We start from the raw sequence: 21,564 nt of genomic DNA, 5'->3' as shown, positions 1-21,564 counted from the left end.
GGAGCCCCATGTAGAGAGCATTGCAGTAGTCCAGGCGGGAAGTGACGAGGGCATGAGTGACCGTGCGTAAGGAGTCCCGATCTAGAAAGGGACGCAACTGGCGGATCAGGCGAACCAGATGAAAAGTCCTCCCGGTCACAGCCATCAAGTGCTCTTCTAAAGACAGCCATGAATCCAGGAGGACACCCAAGTTGTGAGCCCTCTCCATAGGGGGTAATGACTCGCCCCCAATAGTCAGTGATGGCACCAACTGACTGTATCGGGACGCCGGAAACCACAGCCACTCGGTCTTGGATGGGTTGAGCCTGAGTCTGTTTCTCCCCATCCAGATCCGCACGGCCTCCAGGCACCAGGACATCACTTCAAGGGCATCATTGGGGTGGTCTGGGGTGGAGATGTACAGCTGAGTGTCGTCAGCGTACTGATGGTACTTCACCCCGAAACCATGGATGATCTCGCCCAGTGGCTTCACATAAATGTTGAACAGAAGGGGCGAGAGCACCAACCCCTGTGGCACCCCACATATAAGGCGCCTCGGGGTCGACCTCTGCCCTCCTGCCAACACAGACTGCAACCGGTCGGAGAGAAAGGAGTAGAACCACCACAACACAGTGCCCCCCACCCCCAACTCTTCCAACTGGTGCAGCATGATACCATGGTCGATGGTATCAAAAGCCGCTGAGAGATCTAACAGGACCAGGACAGAGGAGCAACCCCTGTCCCGAGCCCTCCAGAGATCATCAACCAACACGACCAATGCCGTTTCCATGCTGTACCCAGGCCTGAAGCCCGACTGGAACGGATCCAGATAAACTGTTTCATCCAGGTGCTGGGGAAGCTGTCGTGCAACCACACTCTCAACAACCTTTGCCACAAAGCGAAGGTTGGAGACCGGACGATAATTTGCTAACATTGCTGGGTCCAGGGAAGGCTTCTTGAGGAGAGGCCTCACCACCGCCTCTTTCAAGGCGGTGGGAAAGTCACCCTCACCCAATGAAGCATTTATAATCCCCTGGAGCCAGCCTCGTGTCACCTCCCGAGAAGCCAGCACCAACCAGGAGGGACACGGGTCCAACAAACATGTGGTCGCGTTCAGTCTACCCAGAATCCTGTCCACGTCATCGGGAGTCACAGGGTCAAACTCTTCCCAGATAACATTCTCAAGACCTGCCTCCACCATCCCCCCTGAATCTACCCAGTTGGAGTCCAGGTCTTCCCGAATCTGAGTGATTTTGTCATACAGGTACTGTACAAAATCCTCGGCTCTACCCTCCAAGGGGTCCTCCCACGCTCCCTGGTGAAGCAAGGAGCGGGTCACCCTAAACAGGGAGGCCGGGCGATTATCTGATGATGCAATAAGAGCGGAAAAATAATTACATTTTGCCACTTTTATCGCCACTAGGTAAGTCTTAATATGAGATCTTACCAGTGTTCGGTCTGATTCAGAAAGGCCCTCCAACTGCTCTCCAGGCATCTTTTCCGGCGTTTCATCTCCCTCAGCTCCTCTCCCTCAGCTCCTCAGTAAACCAAGGAGCCAGATGAGACCGGCACCGGGTCAGAGGTCGCAAAGGCACGACCCGATCCAAAGCTCCAGTGGCCGCCCTATTCCAGGCGAGGATAGGGCTGTCTCGACTGTCTCCAGTCGAGGCGTGAGCCAGAGCCTCAGAGAATGGCCCAAGCTCCGTCTGGAACCTATCAGGCTCCATCAGGCGCCTGGGGCGGAACCATCTCATCGGTTCCGCCTCCCTGCTGCGGGGTGTGGTGATTCAAAGGTCAAGGTGAAGGAGGGAGTGATCCGACCATGACAAGGGCTCAATCGCTATGTCCCCTATCTCGAGATCACTCAATCACTTTCCAGAGACAAAAACCAGGTCCAGCGTGTTTCCCCCCGTGTGAGTAGGGCCATGAATTAGCTGGGTCAGGTCCATAGCTGTCATGGAAGCCGTGAACTCCCGAGCCACCTCAGACGTTTCACCTACGGATGGCAAGTTAAAATCCCCCATGACCATAAGCCTGGGGGTGTCAACTGCCACCACGGCTATAACGTTGAGTAGCTTGGGCAGGGCTGCCACCACGTGGCAGGGAGCCAGGTACATGATTAGCAAACCCATCTGTACCCCATGACCCCACTTCACAAGGAGGGACTCACATCCAGCAGTCTGAGGAACAGTGGCCTCCCTCGGCCTAAGACCTTCTTTAATAACAACCACCACCACCCCGCCCCTCCCCTGTGACCTCGGCTGATGGAATGCGCGGAAACCTGGTGGGCACATTTCAATGAGGGGGACCCCCCCTCCTAGCCCAACCAGGTCTCCGTAATAACTGTCAGGTCCGCTCCCCCCTCCTGAACAAGATCACAAATGAGGGGGGCTTTATTTACCACAGACCTGGCATTGCACAACATCAGCCGAAGGCCTGGGGAACGAGTAGAGCATTGGGGGCCGGAGCGTGCCACCGCTCGAAGACAGCGAGTGCGCGCTCCCACAACACGATATGGCCCCCTGCTCCCGCCATATCTGCTCCCCCACCCACAGTACTGAATGCAAAAACATCATCAGAACAAGCTCTAACCTCCTCCTCGACCCCAGGTCCCCCACCCCTCATGCGACGCCCCGCAGCCAGACCTGGCTCTCTCCTCGGTGGGTTATCCCCCACACCCACAACCCTAGTTCTAGTCCGCCCCCCCCCCGGAACCCCTTAAAAGTTTAGCTAAAAATTTATATAGAAAGCCCCTCAACCCCCTCTTCACAGCATGCCACCTCTCTGGGTTCCAAAACCCGTCATCAAGGTAGGCCCTCGATAACGTGGAGGGCCAGACCTGCTGCATTGCTGAATTATATGCTTGCATTGTTGAATTAAGCTCTGTAATAGGTAAGACTCAATTGTAACCAAGTAAAATAGAGTCTTAAAGGGGGGATAAGGTAGAACGTAAAGTGAAATTGAATATAAGAGTGAAATAAAATGGGGTCAGCCTGGATGATCTCTGAAGGGCCCCTTGACTAAATATTATAAAAGACAGTTGCTGGGTTCAAAAAGTTAAACCGCAGAGTTAACTCACTTTCTACAGTTGGAGAGTTCAAGAAGTCAAACCGCAGAGGTACCATGTTACAATGCAGAACTAACCCACATGGAGCTTTCCTGTTTAAGCAATAAAGGGAGGAGGGGGTGAGCCTAGCACGTAGGAGGTTTATTTCACATTTCCTGTTTTGTTACTAACTGAAAAGTATAAGAACGCATGTCTGAATCAAAAACCTTGTTCAGAACCTAACAGATTAATTAATCTGTCTGAACCTTTTGGCAAAAATAAATAAAAGCTTTTTCTGATCTCAAAATTCATTCATTCATTTATTTTTCTGCAACATTTTGGAGAATGGCAAATTCATCTTCTTATGCATTCTAGTAACCCGCTTCTGCTGTTCGATTGCTAAAGAGATTTATTCTGGTTTTTCACTGCAGAACCTGCACCAACATCAAACAGGGGAACCTTATTCCTGTATTCTGTTCTGAAAGGTGAATCTGTTTAGGCTTAAACAGTTCATTCTTTTTACAGTATAAGCCTGCCATCAGGATGACAATTTGAAGTACTCCAGATTTTTGTTGATATACTTCCCTTTTAATATCAGGCTTGCCTGTGACCTTCTAATATTATAAATAAAAAATATCAACATTTTAGAAGATTCTTAAAGTGAATATAAAAATTAAACCAGAGCCTTTTCTTTTAGGCTTAATGGATAAATAACTTAGAGAAAAAGGTGAAACTTTGCTGTTGTTGACAATAGCAAGAATGCTTTATGAACAAAAATACAAAGATACTCTAATTTATCTAATGACTGAATGCTAGAAAAACTGATCAAACTAGCAGAGATGGCAGAGAAAAGAATACATCCAATGTTGTTTCTACTTGGAAAGAAGTCTTGATTTTGCTGCTTGAGATGGAAAAAAAATGAAACTTTGGCATTCAATTTTTCTGATAAGATAAGTTTGTCATTATAGAAATGGCTAGTACAAATTAAGTATATAAACTAAAAATCAATGTAATGATTTTATACTATTGTGCTAAAAGGAATAAAAAGTCAATGCTTTTCTTTCTTTTTTCCTCTTTACCCTAAACTTCTTTTCCCACCCTTTCTCTTCCCAATTTACACACCTATTTTATACTTTGATAAGTTTAATAAAATTATTAAGAGCCTTGGTAGTACAGTGGTCTAAGGCACCCTGTTATTAAGCTGGTTATTAAGACCAGCTGCCTGCAATTACTGCAGGTTCGAATCTCGCCAAGGCTCAAGGTTGACTCAGCCTTCCATCCTTTCTAAGGTAGGTAAATTGAGGACCCAGTTGTGGGGGCAATAAACTGACTTTGTATAAATATACAAAAGGATGAAGGCTATTGCTGAGCACATTGTAAGCCGCCCTGAGTCTCCGGAGAAGGGCGGCATATAAATCAAATTAAAAAAAAAAAAAAGACACAAGCTTTAGCCAGATTAAAAAAATAACAACATTTTAGAAGAATGATATCCATTGAGAGAACTTGTATCAGTCCTAAATATAATTATATATTTCACTGCATCAGTAGGGCCCAGTCTAAACCAATCTTCATGTTTTTTTTAGGCCTTGGAACGGAAGGCTCTTTTAAATTAAAAAAAAGAAAGAAAGAATATATATCAATTTTTTAAAAAAGCAGAAGGGCCTTTTCCCCCCAGGCTCACATGGACCTTGAAAAGTCAGACTGTTTTAACGAACAACAGAGAGGTCCTGTGTTTTCTTGCACATCAGCTCTCAAAAACATATTTGAGATCATTTTCGGAGGGAGCACAGCCATATCCTGTGTTGCCAGAATTTCTGTGCTAATATTTTTCAGTCACATTCAAGATTCTGGAGGTTTAATGATGTTCTAAACGGTACCATTTTAAACCTCAGTATATACTGTTGTGGAAAATGAGAAGCTGAAATACATTCCTGGGTCAGACAGATACATTTATTTGCGCAAAGTTTCAGTGCATTGTTTGGTTTAGCAAAACTGAACAAGGATTGATTATGATTTCACCATTTAAATATGTTTTCAAGACAAAGAGTTCTATGAGCCTTTCCGGCTTCCATATATGGTTACATTAAAAATACATTATACTTACATTACACTTTACTAATTACCAAACCATTACATACTAGTTAATAAAATTATTTTGGCTACACATTTTTACTACTCCATCATTTACTCATAATTAAACTATTAGAACTTTTACTAACCCATCACTTTATGTTTTACAACTGTCCTTTAAGTGCTGTAATGTTTAAATGCAGAAATTATGTCTTATACTTTAAACAATAAGTAACCTTCTGTCTTCCATGTATATCCGTTCAGATGTTCACATATATCTGAATTGCCGTAGTTTTTGATTCTATTAAGAAGATGTATAGAATCAGTGGGTTTGACACAGGTCAAGTAATTATGGGGACATCCAGGAACTAATTGCTTAGTTTCTTCTCTTTATCCGAGTCAGTCATTCACCAGAACCCACTCTTAGCTTTCCTGATGGATGACAGCTGGGCCTCCTCAGAAGATATATTTACCAATAATGGAGTCCAGCTGCCTTTAACCAGCACGTATACTTATGTGAATAGATAGGTTCTCTCAAAGTTTAATAGAGAAGGTTACTCAGAGTTCATAGATTTGATCTGACTTTATGTACCTGACTTGGAATGATTATTTCTTTTATTCACCTTCTATTTACCTCTTTCTACCTCAATACTGCTTCAATAACCTATTAAATAACTGGTGATAAAGAAAAGGAACAACATTCAGTGTTATGTCCTTAATTATTTGTGTTTAGTAAGAGTACCAGTCTATTTAAAAATCAAAGTCAGTAACAGCAGCAGTTCTGACTGAAGAAAAAAAAATGAGGCTGTTATATAAGGAGGTGCTATCTCTTGTTTTCTCAGAGCAGAGATGTGCTTTAATTCGTGAGAGCCAGTAAAAATTATTTTATACATACTCCCCCCCCCCCCCCCCCGCTTATAATAGCTGCTCTTTCGAACTCTGAAGATTACCTGGGACAGAATTCTAAATTATTATTATTATTATTATTATTATTATTATTATTATTATTATTATTATTATTATTGTTAATGAATTTGTACAGTATGTAAGAGAGGGGGAGGGATTAGCATTTGGATGTAAATCTGCTTCTTAATAAGGACTCTGTTCAGACGATATCCTTACTTGTAAGACTTAGCATGTGAGCAGTCCTTTTCTTTTCTAAGTCACACAGTGATGCCATTGACTTACTGGCCATTCACAGAGATAGTGTGATTGTATGCAACAGAGAGTAGACAATAGTTAACCCAGTATGAGCATTAGCTTTTAACTGTTTTTAGAGCTTTACTGAATATTTGTAGGAAACTTATTGGATGATTTTAAAACTCATAACATGCTTGAGACCTCCTTAGTCTGCTGCCTTCCAGATGATCTTTGGATACATTGGTTAGAAATTCTCATAATTACATTTCTACAGCATTTCTAGGGTGCTGTTGTTGTAAATGTAACAATAATGCCAAGACATCTTTATTTTAAATTTGTGAATGCTTGTGCATGTTTGTAGTGTTTATATCTTTTAATATGTCAGATGTAAATGCCTTATTCTCCAATGTGTAAATAGTATATGAACGGGGTATCAGGGGTTAATTTATTCTTCACTCCTTAATGTATTCATAATTCACCACTCCCACATCTAGCTCCTCCCATTGTATATATAAGGAGCTGTCTGCATCTTTTTCCTTGCTTCTATCTGTGAATATTCAGTGAATATAGAATGCCTGCTGTAAATAAAAGAAAATATATTCAAACCTCTAACTCTCACTAATCTTATTGAGTCTGATCCTGAAAATATTGCAACATAATAGAAAATAAAAATAACCTAATTATGTAGAAACTTCATGAATTCAAAGAGAGAGACAAAGAAATTATTCATTCTGAAGAAAACTTTCATATTTATTTGAGAGTATACATAGATTATATTCTCATTTTTGGTACAGGAGATCTATATCATACTGATCTATATCAGATAATATCATAAATTAACCTTTAAGCCCAATGTGAGTGTAGGAAGTTAGCACCCACCCCTTTCCTAGAAGAATGAAATATTTTAGGAAATATTAAAAAGGCAGAATATTATGTTTCCCTGGTTGAGAAATGGAGAAACATGTTTTAAAGACAAAGCAACTCCCACCTTCCTGCCTCCCCCCCTTTGTTAATGGGCCAGAGGCAGAAACTCAATCTTTGACAATAGGACCCATCTGCAACACAATAGCAACAGAAACTCACCACATGGCACCTGGGAAGATTACATCAGCCAGCAAGGCTAAGACCCACACCCCCTGGATGTCTGACAACCAATCAGGATACTCTTTCTGGGCCCCAGGAAGTTCAAAGCCAGAGAAAGCATAAAACCCGGGGACTCGCTGTATCTCATGTGATCCTGTCACAAGTAAATGCCTTATTCTCAAATGGGGAAAATGTACATACACAGGGTATCAGGGGTTAATTTATTCTTCCTTCCTTAATATATTCATATGTAACCACTCCCATCCTTTACTCCGCCTCATTGATATAAAAGGGGATGTATGCACCTCCTTCCTTGCTTCTATCTACAATCATTCAGAGAATATAGAATGCCTAATGTAAATAAATAGTGCTTTGTTTAAATACTTTGATCCTGAATTATTATTGAGTCTGATCCTTAAAAATACGCAACAATCTGGTAGCAGAGGATGGTTGGACTGACTCAATAAAAATTAGATATGCCTAAGAGAGAAAACTCCAGAAACAAAAGAGAAAGACCCAACACCAGGGCACATAATAAAGAGATGGAAACGGATCAAGAAATGATCGATGAATCCACAACTATAATAACAAAAGAATCTGAAGACTGCGCTACAGACAACGAAGAGATAATCGATGAAACTGATGACCAAGAAGAAAACGAGATAGAAAACAACGAACTCAGATCAGAGATACTGAGACTATTGAAAAGCCAAAAAGATGACGAAAATCTCATCGCGAACCTCCAAGACATCATAAAAAACAGCGGAGCAGCGAGAGAAAAACACATCGTAACAGATGACTCTAAAGAACTAAAAATGGTGAGCGAATTGCCTATAGATAAGAATATAATGAAAAGGAAGACTAACGGTCCCGCACAAAATTTTGAATGGCAGCCATCTTGGTTTCAACAGACCACTAAGATGAGCGAAGCAGAGCCAATCAGAAAACAGAATTCAAAATGTCTGGCGCCAAAAGCCCTACATAGTGTAAAAAGTAAAAAAGGAAAAATCTACTCTTCAGAAGAATCTGATACAGACATCGAAGAAACTTCAATCGAACTACAAATAGAATCAGCAATGAGAACTCTATTTGCAACATTCGGCCCAAATTTAAAAATCACAAAAGAACCAACGAAAGCTGGCGATCAAAGAATAAAGAAAAAGCAAGCAAGCAAGCAAAGGCCTCGGAATCTACCCGCTTCTATCCAAACGGCGAGAGCACCTACGCCTGAGCCCAGAAAACCCTGTAAATACTCCCCCACGCCGCAGACGATTCCAGGGGCCAGAGACCTCAACAAGAACAACTTCAGCGAAAAGAAGCAAGCGCCAGTCGTCACCTGGACACCCAAGATCGAGCTGGAGACCGAGTCATCGGAGGAAGAACACTACGAGGGAGCTACAGCAACGAGAACCTCTCCCGACAGCTTCAGAAGCGAAATGAGCAACGCGCATGCGCAAACACATGCAGACAACTACGGAGGACATGAAGAACAGAGAGAACCATTCAGACTCGTTGCAAGCATACCTACACCATTCTGCAACTATCAACATTTACAAGATCATGGACAACCTCTAGTTGTAAGTAATGGAACAAATAATATTGGGAACTTGCCCAATGATTTCCCAAAACTGAGAATAGATGGTATTAATTTACAGGAATGGTGTCAACAACTTCAGGTTGTTTTTCTAAAAGAGAACTTATTATTTTTTATAACTAACCCCCCCAAAAGGCCTTGGACTCTAAAATTGGACTGTCTGCACCACAGAGCATTCTACTTATTAATATCTAGTATATCTCCTGCTATGTATCATAGTATTAAGCATAACTTGACTGTCTCAGAGATTATTCACTGCATGTTTAAATTGTTTCATAGTGAAAGTGTAGCAACCACTACAAGAATGTCTAAAGATTTCTTCTCAGCTAGGATAAAATCTGGGGTTACTGTAAGTGAACATTTAATATCTCTAAACAAAATCAGAGCAGAACTACATTTAAGGGGAGAGATAATTTCAGATCAAACAATGAAAAGTGTCATCATTAATTCATTAGACCCATCGTGGGATAATTACATATCACATTTAGACACAATTAATTTGGGATACTTATCCATAGAAAATTTATCGAATAAGCTAATAGCTGAAGATAATTTAAGAAGAAGCCGCTGTAATACACACATAGAACATAGACAAAGTAAGAGAGTGGTATTTCAAGAAAAATATCGAGAATCAATTGAATGTTATAATTGTGGATCCAAAGAACATTGTAGAAGAGATTGTCCTAAATTTCTTAGAGAAAGACAAAAACATGACTATAGAAGCAGATATCATAACAGACAATCGTCTATTGATAGACATAGATATAGAAACTCACCTAATTTTAGAGAGCATAGAGGGGGCAGAGATAATTCAAAAGATAGAAAGTCTGGATCATTAAATGGATTAGATAAACATAATATAACTAACACACAGGATTCAAGGGATAATTCTTGGCTCATTGATTCTGGGGCAACTAATCACACAACACATGACAAAAAAATACTATCTTCCTTTATAGAAGATAAATTTGTAATTAAGGTAGCCAATCAAGAAAAGGTCCAAGTTATTGGAAGAGGAAATGTAAACTTACCCGGTCTAGGGAAAATAGAGGGGGTACTATTAATACCAGAAATACCTCATAACATACTTAGTGCAATAAAACTAAGTAGAGATTCTGACATAAATATAGTATTCTCAAAAGGAAAAGCAACACTAGAGAAAAACAAAGCAAATTTGGGTAGTGTGGTTATCAAAGGGGGTCTACCATATTTAGTCACAGAAGAAAAATGGCTACACAATATTGATTCAAACATGGAAGATGACACTAACATAGAAAATGAAGACAATAGCAATAGTGATAATGAGGAACATGAAACAAATCACAATCACAGAAACACATCCATTAATGACACACTCAATAACAAAAAACCTACGATTGGAAAACCAATCCACGATGAATGTGCACACATATTACATAGAAAGTTGGGACATGCTAGTTTTCCTGTAGTACAAAAAATGATTGAACATGCTGAAGGTGTTAAAATAAAAAATTGTAAAAATTATTTGGAATGCTCAGTATGTAAGTCCTCAAAACTTAGAACTAATCCCAAGCCAAAAAAGGCAACAAGATCAACTAATCAAATTTTTGATCTGGTACATATGGATCTAGTTGGTCCATTAACCCCATCAATCACATATAGAAAACTATATTTTCTAACTATTGTAGATGACTATAGTCGTTATGGATTTGTCTATACTTTGAAACACAAAGATGAAACATTTCAAAAATTTAAAGAGTTTTACAAACGTGTAGAAACACAACATAATATTAAAATAAAACAAATCATGACAGACAGGGGATCTGAATTCATGTCAAAAGAATTCTCCCAATGGCTAAAAAACAAAGGAATGCTACACTTCACATCTAGCCCTTTCTCTGCATTCCAAAATGGAGTGGTAGAAAGAAAGAATTTGACACTACAAACCATGATTAGATGTACATTAGAAGATGCTGGCTTAGGAAAACAATTCTGGTCAGAAGCATTACTATATTCCAATTATACTCAAAACAGAACTTGGTCCAGCATCGTAAACAAAACGCCATATGAACTAATGTATAATAGAAAACCCAAAATAACACACATGCACATTTTTGGAGTCACAGCGGATGTACACATACCAAAACAACTGAGGCGTAAAGGAGAAAACGTATCCAGAAGACTTAGATTCATGGGATATGAAACAGGCACAAAAGGGTACAGATTTATTGATAATAACAACAGATTCATAATTTCTAGAACAGCTGTATTTCATGAACAGGCCAATTGGTCTAAGATACATCTTAATGAGATATTCCCAACTACAAAAACAGACACTGAACACCAAAACAAAATAGATAGAGAAGAACTCAATCACAATGCACATGAAAACAAAAACAAAACATGGACAAATAGTCACCCCAGAATAAAAACAGATTCATTAACAAAAAAGGAAACAAGATATCTACACGATAACGATAGCAAACCAGAAAAAACAATCAGATGTAACAGAAATCAGGTGCCAAGTAAATATAAGGATTACATAATGCACTTGAATAATGAAACATCAACACCTAACACATACGAGGAAGTATTAAAGCTCCCCATTGAAGAAAGAAAAAAATGGGAATCAGCTATGGCCAAAGAGATGGACAGTTTGCGAAAGTTAAATGTATTTACACCTACTCCTGCACCTAAGGACAAAACTATTATAGGCACCAGGTGGATATTCAAAATTAAAAATCTGGAAGAAGGCAACACATTATATAAAGCTAGATTAGTTGCACAAGGTTATACTCAAAAATATCCTGAGGATTACACAGACACATACTCTCCCACAGTAAGGACTGAGAGTGTTAAAACAGCTTTAGTCATAGCATCTGCACTTAATCTTGATGTCTTTCAATATGACATACAGACAGCGTATTTACACGCAAAGCTCGATAAAGAGATATATGTAAGAGCACCTCATAGCCAATACACAAACAAAAATGAAACTTGGTTATTGAATAAAAGTTTGTACGGACTAAAACAATCTGGCAAACGTTGGTATGAATGTTTAGTCAACGTACTCAAAACTATGAATTTCAATGCCACAACTGCTGACAATTGTTTCTTTGTTAAAAAGGAAGGTGATTCATTAGAATTTGTGTTAATTTATGTGGATGACATTTTATATATCGGTAAACATAAAGAGAAAAGAGATACATTTGTAACAAAACTAAATGAACATTTTTCTTTAAAAACATTAGGAAAAGTAAACAAATATCTTGGAGTTCAAATCAATAAAACTAAAAAAGGATTTAAACTTTCTCAAAAAGATAAAATTATAGAACTCCTGAACAAATGTAATTTGAATGATGCCAAAACTTGTGATACTCCAATGCAAGCTGATTTCTTAAGAAACATGGATGAATCATCCCCTGAATTTAAAGATAATACACTTTACAGATCAGTTATTGGTTCCCTTTTGTATATATCTAATTGGACTAGACCTGATATTGCTTTACCCCTCAATCTGTTATCCAGATATGTTGGTAAACCTTTAATGTATCACTGGGAAGCCATTAAACGAATATTAAGGTATTTGAAGCACACCTTAGACTTCTGCCTACTACTAGAACCCAATAATATTAAAGAGCCCATCCTCACTTGTTACGCTGATGCGGATTGGGCAGGTGATACTAAATGCAGAAAAAGTACCTCAGGTTATATATTCTTCCTTAATAATTGTCCTGTCTACTGGTATACTGGAAAACAAGATCTAGTAGCCACATCAACAACCGAGGCAGAATATGTTTGTTTATCTAAAGCCTCCAATAATCTAGTATGGTTTAATGATTTATTATCAGATGTTTGGAAAAATCCTTCATTACCATTTATCATACATGAAGATAACAAAGCTGCTATTGAGATATCTAGATCTGATGCCATTGGTCAAAGGTCCAGACATATAGATATCAAATTCAAGTCTTATATTGTTCCGAATCTGAATGTAATTATTGTTGTATATCGAATCGGCATTTAGAGGGGGATTTGTCACAAGTAAATGCCTTATTCTCAAATGGGGAAAATGTACATACACAGGGTATCAGGGGTTAATTTATTCTTCCTTCCTTAATATATTCATATGTAACCACTCCCATCCTTTACTCCGCCTCATTGATATAAAAGGGGATGTATGCACCTCCTTCCTTGCTTCTATCTACAATCATTCAGAGAATATAGAATGCCTAATGTAAATAAATAGTGCTTTGTTTAAATACTTTGATCCTGAATTATTATTGAGTCTGATCCTTAAAAATACGCAACAGATCCTGTCCACCATTAAACCATCGTTCCAAGCAGTCTCCATGTTTCCAGTGTCTTTTTCCCTACTTGGAGCTGAACCCAGAAGGATATTTCTTCCTACATGAGTTTGCTTGATATTACAGTAAATTGATTTAACTTGCTTCTCCCTCAAATATTTTATTGATACCTTCAGTTGGATAGAGATTGTCTGACCTCATGCAACAATCTAAAAATTTGAAACTGAAAACAAATACCTGAATATATATTAGTTGAACATACAAAGAAATGTTTAATTTCTAAATCTGTCTGCATTCAGCTGACATCAATACCATAGAGCTGTTATAGAAATGAAAGGCTGGAAAACATTCCTGGGTCAGACAGATGCATTTATTTGCGCAAAGGTTCAGTGCAGTTTTTGGTTGTTGCAAAACTGAACAAGGATGAGTTATGATTTCACGATTTATATATGTTTTCAAGACAAAGAGTTCTATGAGCCCTTCCGGCTTCCATATATGGTTACATTAAAAATACATTATACTTACATTACACTTTACTAATTACCAAACCATTACATACTAGTTAATAAAATTATTGTGGCTACACATTTTTACTACTCCATCATTTACTAATTATTAAACTATTACAACTTTACTAACCCATCACTTTATAGTTTACAACTTTCCTTTAAGTGCTGTAATGTTTAAATGCAGAAATTATGGCTATACTTTAAACAATAAGTAACTTTCTGTTTCCCATGTATGTCCTTTCAGATGTTCACATATATCTGAATTTCCGTAGTTTTGATTCTATTAAGAAGATATATAGAATCAGTGTGTTTGACACAGGTCAAGTAATTATGAGGAAATCCATGAACTAATTGCTTAGCTTCTTCTCTTTATCCAAGTTTGTCATTCACCAGAACACCATTCTTAGCTTTCCTGATGGATCTAAGTCCTCTCAGAAGATCTATTGCCAATAATGTTCAGCTGTCTCTAACAAGCACGTTTCTCTCTTATAATAATGTGAATAGAGAGGTTCTCTCAAAGTTCAATAGAGAAGGTTATTCAGAGTTCATGGATTTGATCTGACTTTATGTATCTGACTTGGTATGATTATTTCTTTTATTCACCTTATTTCTTATTTGCTATATTTACCTCAGAGTCAATTATAGTAAGATTAACAATTTAGCATTAATTGGGATTTCCAGCATGCATCCATCAGAAGATGGTACAAATGGTACAAAATTCTATTCCTTCCCTAGCAAATGTTGGTTTCTGCACATGAGGTCTTATAATCTATTAAAGAGGATTGAAACTGAAGTTTTGTTTTATTTTAATCTATGAAATAATCACGAGGAACAACTGGGAATAAACTCAAGGACTATTTCCTTTGGAATAAGGAAATATGATACATATATGGGGAAAATACTCAGTCATGTAGCTTTAAATTCTTAGCTTCATGCAGGCAATTGGCTGATACTGTCTATGCTTCTCAAGCTTTTCGTAGAAGCTGGAGGGGGAGGGTAGGGAGACCAAGGGCAAATTACTCCTGAAGCTATTATAGAAAAAAATAGAATCACAAATAAACAGCATTAACAAAAATATGGGCCTTGCATTTGGACACGTGTTTCTAAGAGCCAAAGTATTGTATGCTTTAGAGAGGGCTGCTATTTCCATTTGGTTATTTCAGATGTTTACAATGAAACCCAAACCAATGTGGGAAAATGTGGGATAATCATACCACATCTTTATATTATAAAATCATATAAGTACCATTCATATATTCATTCATTCATATCATACTGTTCTGCCCAGAGGACATTCAAAGCAGTGTACACTTAAAAAGAGCATAATTAAAATCTGATCAAGCTTGAGCTCCATAATATTCCATTATATTCATTAATCTGTGTTTTAGTGGTTTTAATCTGTGTCTGAAATTAAATTTGTGCTGCTTTTCACCTACTGCATATCTGTTATCCTGTAAATATCCCTTAAGAATATGATGAACATATGCACTCTGCTTTCTTCATGTGCACATACGCCTAATTATGTCCATGTCCTCCAGTTATTGTTTGAAAGAAATAAGTACCAATTCTTATTAATTTAGGATTACTGTACCATTAATGTGAGCATACTGAAAATAAGTAATTCTGAGTTGGATTTCGTAATTTTTAACCCAGTAATGGCACAGAAAGTATTGTGCTCACAAGCATATTACATTTGAGAATACCAGCAATTAGAAAATGTTATTTCCCTTAAGTTGTTGTGAAGGAGTATAAGGATAAAAATGAAGCTGTAATTCCATCATGGAAGGTACTAAATGTAAATAGTATGCATAAATAATGATTCTTCCTCAAGAAAGGGAGGCTCCTGAATATTCATTTGGGATCATATGGAAGATAATTGATTCCAATGTTGGATTAACCTTTACTAAGTGAACTGCAAAATATATATAGCTTCATAAATAGGAATATGAATAAGACAGAGAAGAAGAAACAGATGGCAGATCTTCTTAGAATAGAGAGGGCTATTGTTGTTGGATATAGACATAGACATTGATTGTTAGATTGATATAGATTGATAGTTATACTAATTTAATATCTGAAGGCTATATATATATATATATATATATATATATATATATATATATATATATATATATATATATATATATATATATATATATCTTTTTCCTTTTCGTAGGCTTTTATGTGCATATTCTTTCTAGCCAGGTTAGTTTACGTAGGTAAAACCTGGCTAGAAAGAATATGCATATATATATATATACACACACAAAAAAAAAAAGGTCAAGTATTCTTAGTATTATAAGAAATAAGATAACACTGGATAAAGAGAAGAGGTAGTCAGTGAATGATAATCTGGAGAAATATTGAAAGAATAGTAAGAGACCAAAAAAAGGTCTTGAAAGAAATGACAAGTCTTTCAGCAACAGTACTAAAAACAGGAAAAAAGACTACCTCCAACCCTATGATAACCATGACTTCACCAGCAATGCAGAGATCAACAAAAGGGTTATCAAAAACAGAAAAATCTATGGTGATACCGACTATGCAAGCCATGCAATAGACTTTGACATTGATACAAGACACCATGCTAAAGATGCAAGAAAAGATGTCCAGCAATCACGAAGAGTTAAAGACAGATATCCAAGCCTTAGATCATAAGATGAATGGAATACAAGAAGCAATACATGATAATGAGCAAAAGATTAAAAAGGTGGAAACCAGGATAGAACAAAATGAGAAGGATTTGGATTCAATAGACCAGAAATTGATGGCACAAAACAGAGAGCTTGAAGACTCGATAATCCAGCTAGAGATGGATAGGGCATCTTTTTACCTACGCTTCCAAAACATAGTAGAAGATAAAGAAGAGGACCTGGGACAAGTGATGGCTGAATTGATCGCTGAAATAGTACAACAAGATAAACAGAATATAATTAAAGAATATGACGAAGTTTACAGAGTGCAGACCAATTATGCCAGGAGGAACAGACTACCCAGGGAAGTACATGTCAGATTCCCATGGACGAGACGAGAATTGTATAAGAATTTGGAGGAAATATTGTCATCGAAATTATTGGAAATTTGTAATGAGGCCCTGATGGACTCTAAAATTCCAGATTCGTGGAGGGAAGCATATATCACGCTACTGCCCAAAGAAGGTACCGACCCAAAACAAATACAAAATTATAGGCCAATCTCCCTTTTAAATTCGGATTACAAAATTTTTATGACCGTAATGGCAGAAAGAACAAAGAAAGTACTAAATACCCTGATACATACGGACCAAAATGGATTTCTCCCTGGAAGGCAAATAAGAAACAATATAAGAATAGTGATTGACGCCCTAGAATACTATGAAGCACACTCGGAAAAACAGATGGCATTAGTCTTTTTAGACGCCCAGAAAGCGTTTGACAATTTAAATTGGGAGTTCATGGTCAAACAAATTAAGAAAATGCAATTCGGAGAATATTTCGAAAAAATGATAAAAACAATCTACAACAAACAAAGGGCAAATATATTAGTAAATGGGGACATAACAAAAACATTTCAGATTAGGAAGGGGGTAAGACAAGGATGCCCCTTGTCACCATTATTGTTTATACTGGCCTTAGAAACTCTGTTAAGGAGAATCAGAAATAATGACGAAATAAAGGGACGGAAGATTAGGAGAGAGGTATATAAAACGCAAGCATTTGCAGACGATGTAGTTTTGATTATGGAGGAACCACTAGAAACAGGACAAAAAATTTTAGAAGAACTAGGTAGATACGGAGAAGTGTCTGGATTCAAATTAAATAAAACCAAAACTAAAATATTGGCCAAAAATGTGACAGAACAGCAAAAGAAAGAAATAGAAAGAACGTTGGGTTTGCAAATTGTTAAAAGGGTAAAGTATCTAGGGGTCTGGATAACACCAAGATGTTCGGCATTAAAAGAGGATAATTATGTGCCTTTGATTAAAAAAATTAAACAAGATTTGGAAAGATGGCCTTCCGGTTGGCTCCGTTGTCGTCGCTAGTTGGTCCTTTTAAGACCGCCAGCCACGCCGCCCGTTAGAGCCGCTTCTACAGCTGAGAAGCGGCTTGGAAATCTCCACGATCCAGAGGAATCGGGAGAAGAGCCGGCGAGACAAGGTAGAGCCCCCTACGAAGTCCCCAGATTGTCTTTGTGGCTTCTGGGGAGGAAGCAGGGTGAGGCTCCCTATTCAGCTCGCTGAGGCTCCGGTCTCTGGGGACAACTCTGCAGTTTGCAGAGCCAGACGACACGACCAACGTAATGAGTGAAAGCCAAGAGAACTTTTAAAAAAATAAGCAGGGTGGAATCTGGACCTGAAATTCAAACTGCAAGTATTTTCTTTAGCCCTGTGAATGAATTCAGTAACGGAGAAAAAGTAAAAGTTTCTTAAAATGGTGCCCGGCTTTAGCAATAAGGAAAGCTGAAAGCGAAAGTGGAATTGTTTGAGCTCATTGCGCTACAAAGTAACAAAAAGTAACAGCGCTGGCCAGAAGAAAAGGGAAAAGTTTTTTTAAAAGTGACTTGATCTGTTCCCTCTCCCTTCGGACTTGACTAAAGCTGGGGAAATTTCTGAAAGGTTTTTGTGGTGGAAAGGGAGAGAGGACATCTTTCTTAGAAAGAATTAGGCTGCGTGGAAGAATGGCTTCAAAGCAGACAAAGCCAGCTAAAGCTGCAGGGGGGGTTTCCCCCACTCACAAGCCACAAGAGCAGCCTTTAAGTTCGCAGACACAGAGCCAAACACAAGAGTCTGGATTTAAAGATTTGAAGGAATTTATTGCTGTGGCTTTGAAGAACCAAAATGAAGTTTTAGACCAGAAATTTGAAAAATCTCAGCAGGAATTTAAGGAGGTGGTTCAAGAAAAGTATGACAAGATGAAACAGGACATACTGACTGTTACGATATTTTCAGGATCAGACTCAATAAATAAGTTGAGAATTAGAGGTTCAAATAAATCACTGTTTATTTACATAAGGCATTCTATATTCACTGAATATTCACAGATAGAAGCACAGAATGGACGTATGCAGCTCCTTATATATACAATGGGTGGAGCTAGATATGGGAGTGGTGAAGTATGAATACATTAAGAAGTGAAGAATAAGTTAACCCCTGATACTCTGTTCATGTACTATTTACATAATGGAGAATAAGGCATTTACTTGTGACAAATCCCCCTCTAAATGCCGATTCGATATATTACAACAATTACATTCAGATTCAGAACAATATAAGACATGTAACTTAGAAGTCAAGTATTTATGTTGCTTAGACGGCAAAGGCTTTGTTAATATGTCAGCTATTTGCTCTGATGTTTCACAATGAACTGCTTTGATAAATCCATCCTGAGATAACTGTCTCACATGTTTAAACTTTATATCTATATGTCTGGACCTTTGTCCAATAGCATCAGATCTAGATATTTCGATAGCAGCTTTGTTATCTTCATGCATGATAAAAGGCAAAGTGGGTTTCTTCCAAATGTCAGAAAGTAAATCATTAAACCATACAAGGTTATTTGCTGCCTTAGATAGACAAACATATTCTGCCTCTGTTGTTGAGGTGGCTACTAAATCTTGTTTGCCAGTATACCAGTAAACTGGACAACCGTTAAGGAAGAATATATAACCAGATGTGCTTTTTCTACATGAGGTATCTCCAGCCCAATCCGCATCGGCGTAACATGTGAGGATGGGCTCCTTGACATTATTAGGTTCCAATAACAAACAGAAGTCTAAACTATTCTTCAAGTATCTTAATATCCTTTTGACAGCTTCCCAATGGTATAGTGATGGTTTGCTGATGTGTCTGGACAATAAGTTGAGAGGCAAAGCAATATCAGGTCTAGTCCAATTGGAAATATAAAGAAGGGAACCTATGACTGACCTGTAAAATGTATTATCTTTGAATTCAGGGGATGATTCGTCTGTATTCTTCAAAAAATCAGTTTGCATGGGAGTGTCACAGGGCTTAGCATTACTTAAATTACATTTATTCAAGAGCTCTATGATTTTGTCTCTTTGAGAAAGTTTGAACCCCCTTCTGGTTTTACTGATTTGAACACCAAGATACTTATTTACTTTACCCAAAGATTTCAATGAAAAATGTTCATTCAGTTTTGTTACAAATGTCTCTCTCCTCTCTTTATGTTTACCTATGTACAAAATATCATCCACATAGATCAATACAAATTCTAGGGAATCATCCTCTTTTTTGACAAAGAAACAATTATCAGCAGTAGTGGCATTGAAATTCATAGTTTTGAGTACTTTTACTAAACAATCATACCATCGTTTACCAGATTGTTTCAACCCGTATAAACTTTTGTTTAGCAACCAAGTTTCATTTTTGTTTGTGTATTGACTGTGGGGTGCTCTTACATATATTTCTTTATCTAATTTTGCGTGTAAATACGCAGTCTGTATGTCGTATTGGAACACATCGAGGTTGAGTGCTGATGCTATAACCAGAGCTGTCTTGACACTCTCTGTTCTTACTGTGGGGGAGTATGTGTCTGTATAATCCTCGGGATATTTCTGTGCATAACCTTGTGCAACTAATCTAGCTTTGTATAGAGTGTTGCCTCCCTCTAAATTTTTAATTTTATATATCCACCTAGTGCCAATGATGGTTTTGTCCTTTGGTGCAATTGTAGGTGTGAATACATTTAGCCCTCGTAAACTATCCATCTCTTTAGTCATGGCTGATTCCCATTTTTTCTTTTCTTCAGGAGGAAGTTTTAACACTTCCTCATATGTGTTAGGTGTTGATGATTCTCCATCCATATACATTACATAATCTTTGTATTTGTTTGGCACTTGATTTCTGCTACTTCTGATTGTTCTTTCTGGTTTACTATCATTGTCATGTAAATACCTTGCTTCCTTTTTAGTTAGTGAATCTGTCCTTATTTTGTGTTGACTGTCCATGTTTTGATTTTATTTTTATGCGTGTTGTTACTGTGTTCTTCTCTAGTCCTTTTTTCTTGGAGTTTAGTGTCTGGGTTGGTGTTTGGGAATATTTCATTAAGATGTATTTTAGACCAGTTGGCCTGTTCATGGAAAACAGCCGTTCTGGAAACTATAAATTTGTTATTATTATCGATAAATCTGTATCCTTTTGTACCTGTCTCGTATCCCATGAATCTAAGTCTTCTGGATACGTTCTCACCTTTGCGCCTCAATTGTTTAGGTATGTGTACGTCTGCAGTGACTCCAAATATGTGCATGTGTGCTAATTTTGGTTTCCTATTATACATTACTTCATATGGTGTCTTATTTACAATGCTGGACCAAGTTCTATTTTGTGTGTAATTAGAGTATTGTAGGGCTTCTGACCAGAATTGTTTACCTAAGCCAGCATCTTCTAATGAGCATCTAATCATGGTTTGTAATGTTGAGTTCTTTCTCTCTACCACTCCATTCTGGAATGCAGAAAATGGGCTAGATGTGTAATGTAACATTCCTTTGTCTTTTAGCCATTGGGAGAATTCCTTAGACATGAATTCACATCCCCTATCTGTCATGATTTGTTTTATTTTAATATTGTGTTGTGTTTCTATACGTTTGTAAAACTCCTTAAATTTCTGAAAGGTTTCATCTTTATGTTTTAATGTGTAAACAAATCCATAACGACTATAATCATCCACAATGGTTAGAAAATAACGTTTTTTATAAGTGATTGATGGTGTTAGTGGACCAACTAGATCCATGTGTACCAAATCAAAAATTTTGTTGATTGATCTTGTTGACTTTCTAGGTCTGGGACTAGTTTTGAGTTTTGTAGATTTACATACTGAGCATTCCAAATAGTTTTCACAATTTTTTATTTTAACACCTTCT

The sequence above is a fragment of the Pituophis catenifer genome, unplaced genomic scaffold (assembly GCF_029215685.1).
Source record: "Pituophis catenifer annectens isolate HBS135680 unplaced genomic scaffold, rPitCat1.0.hap2 SCAF_5, whole genome shotgun sequence".
Lineage (NCBI taxonomy): Eukaryota > Metazoa > Chordata > Lepidosauria > Squamata > Colubridae > Pituophis > Pituophis catenifer.
This window is presented reverse-complemented; position numbering follows the sequence as displayed.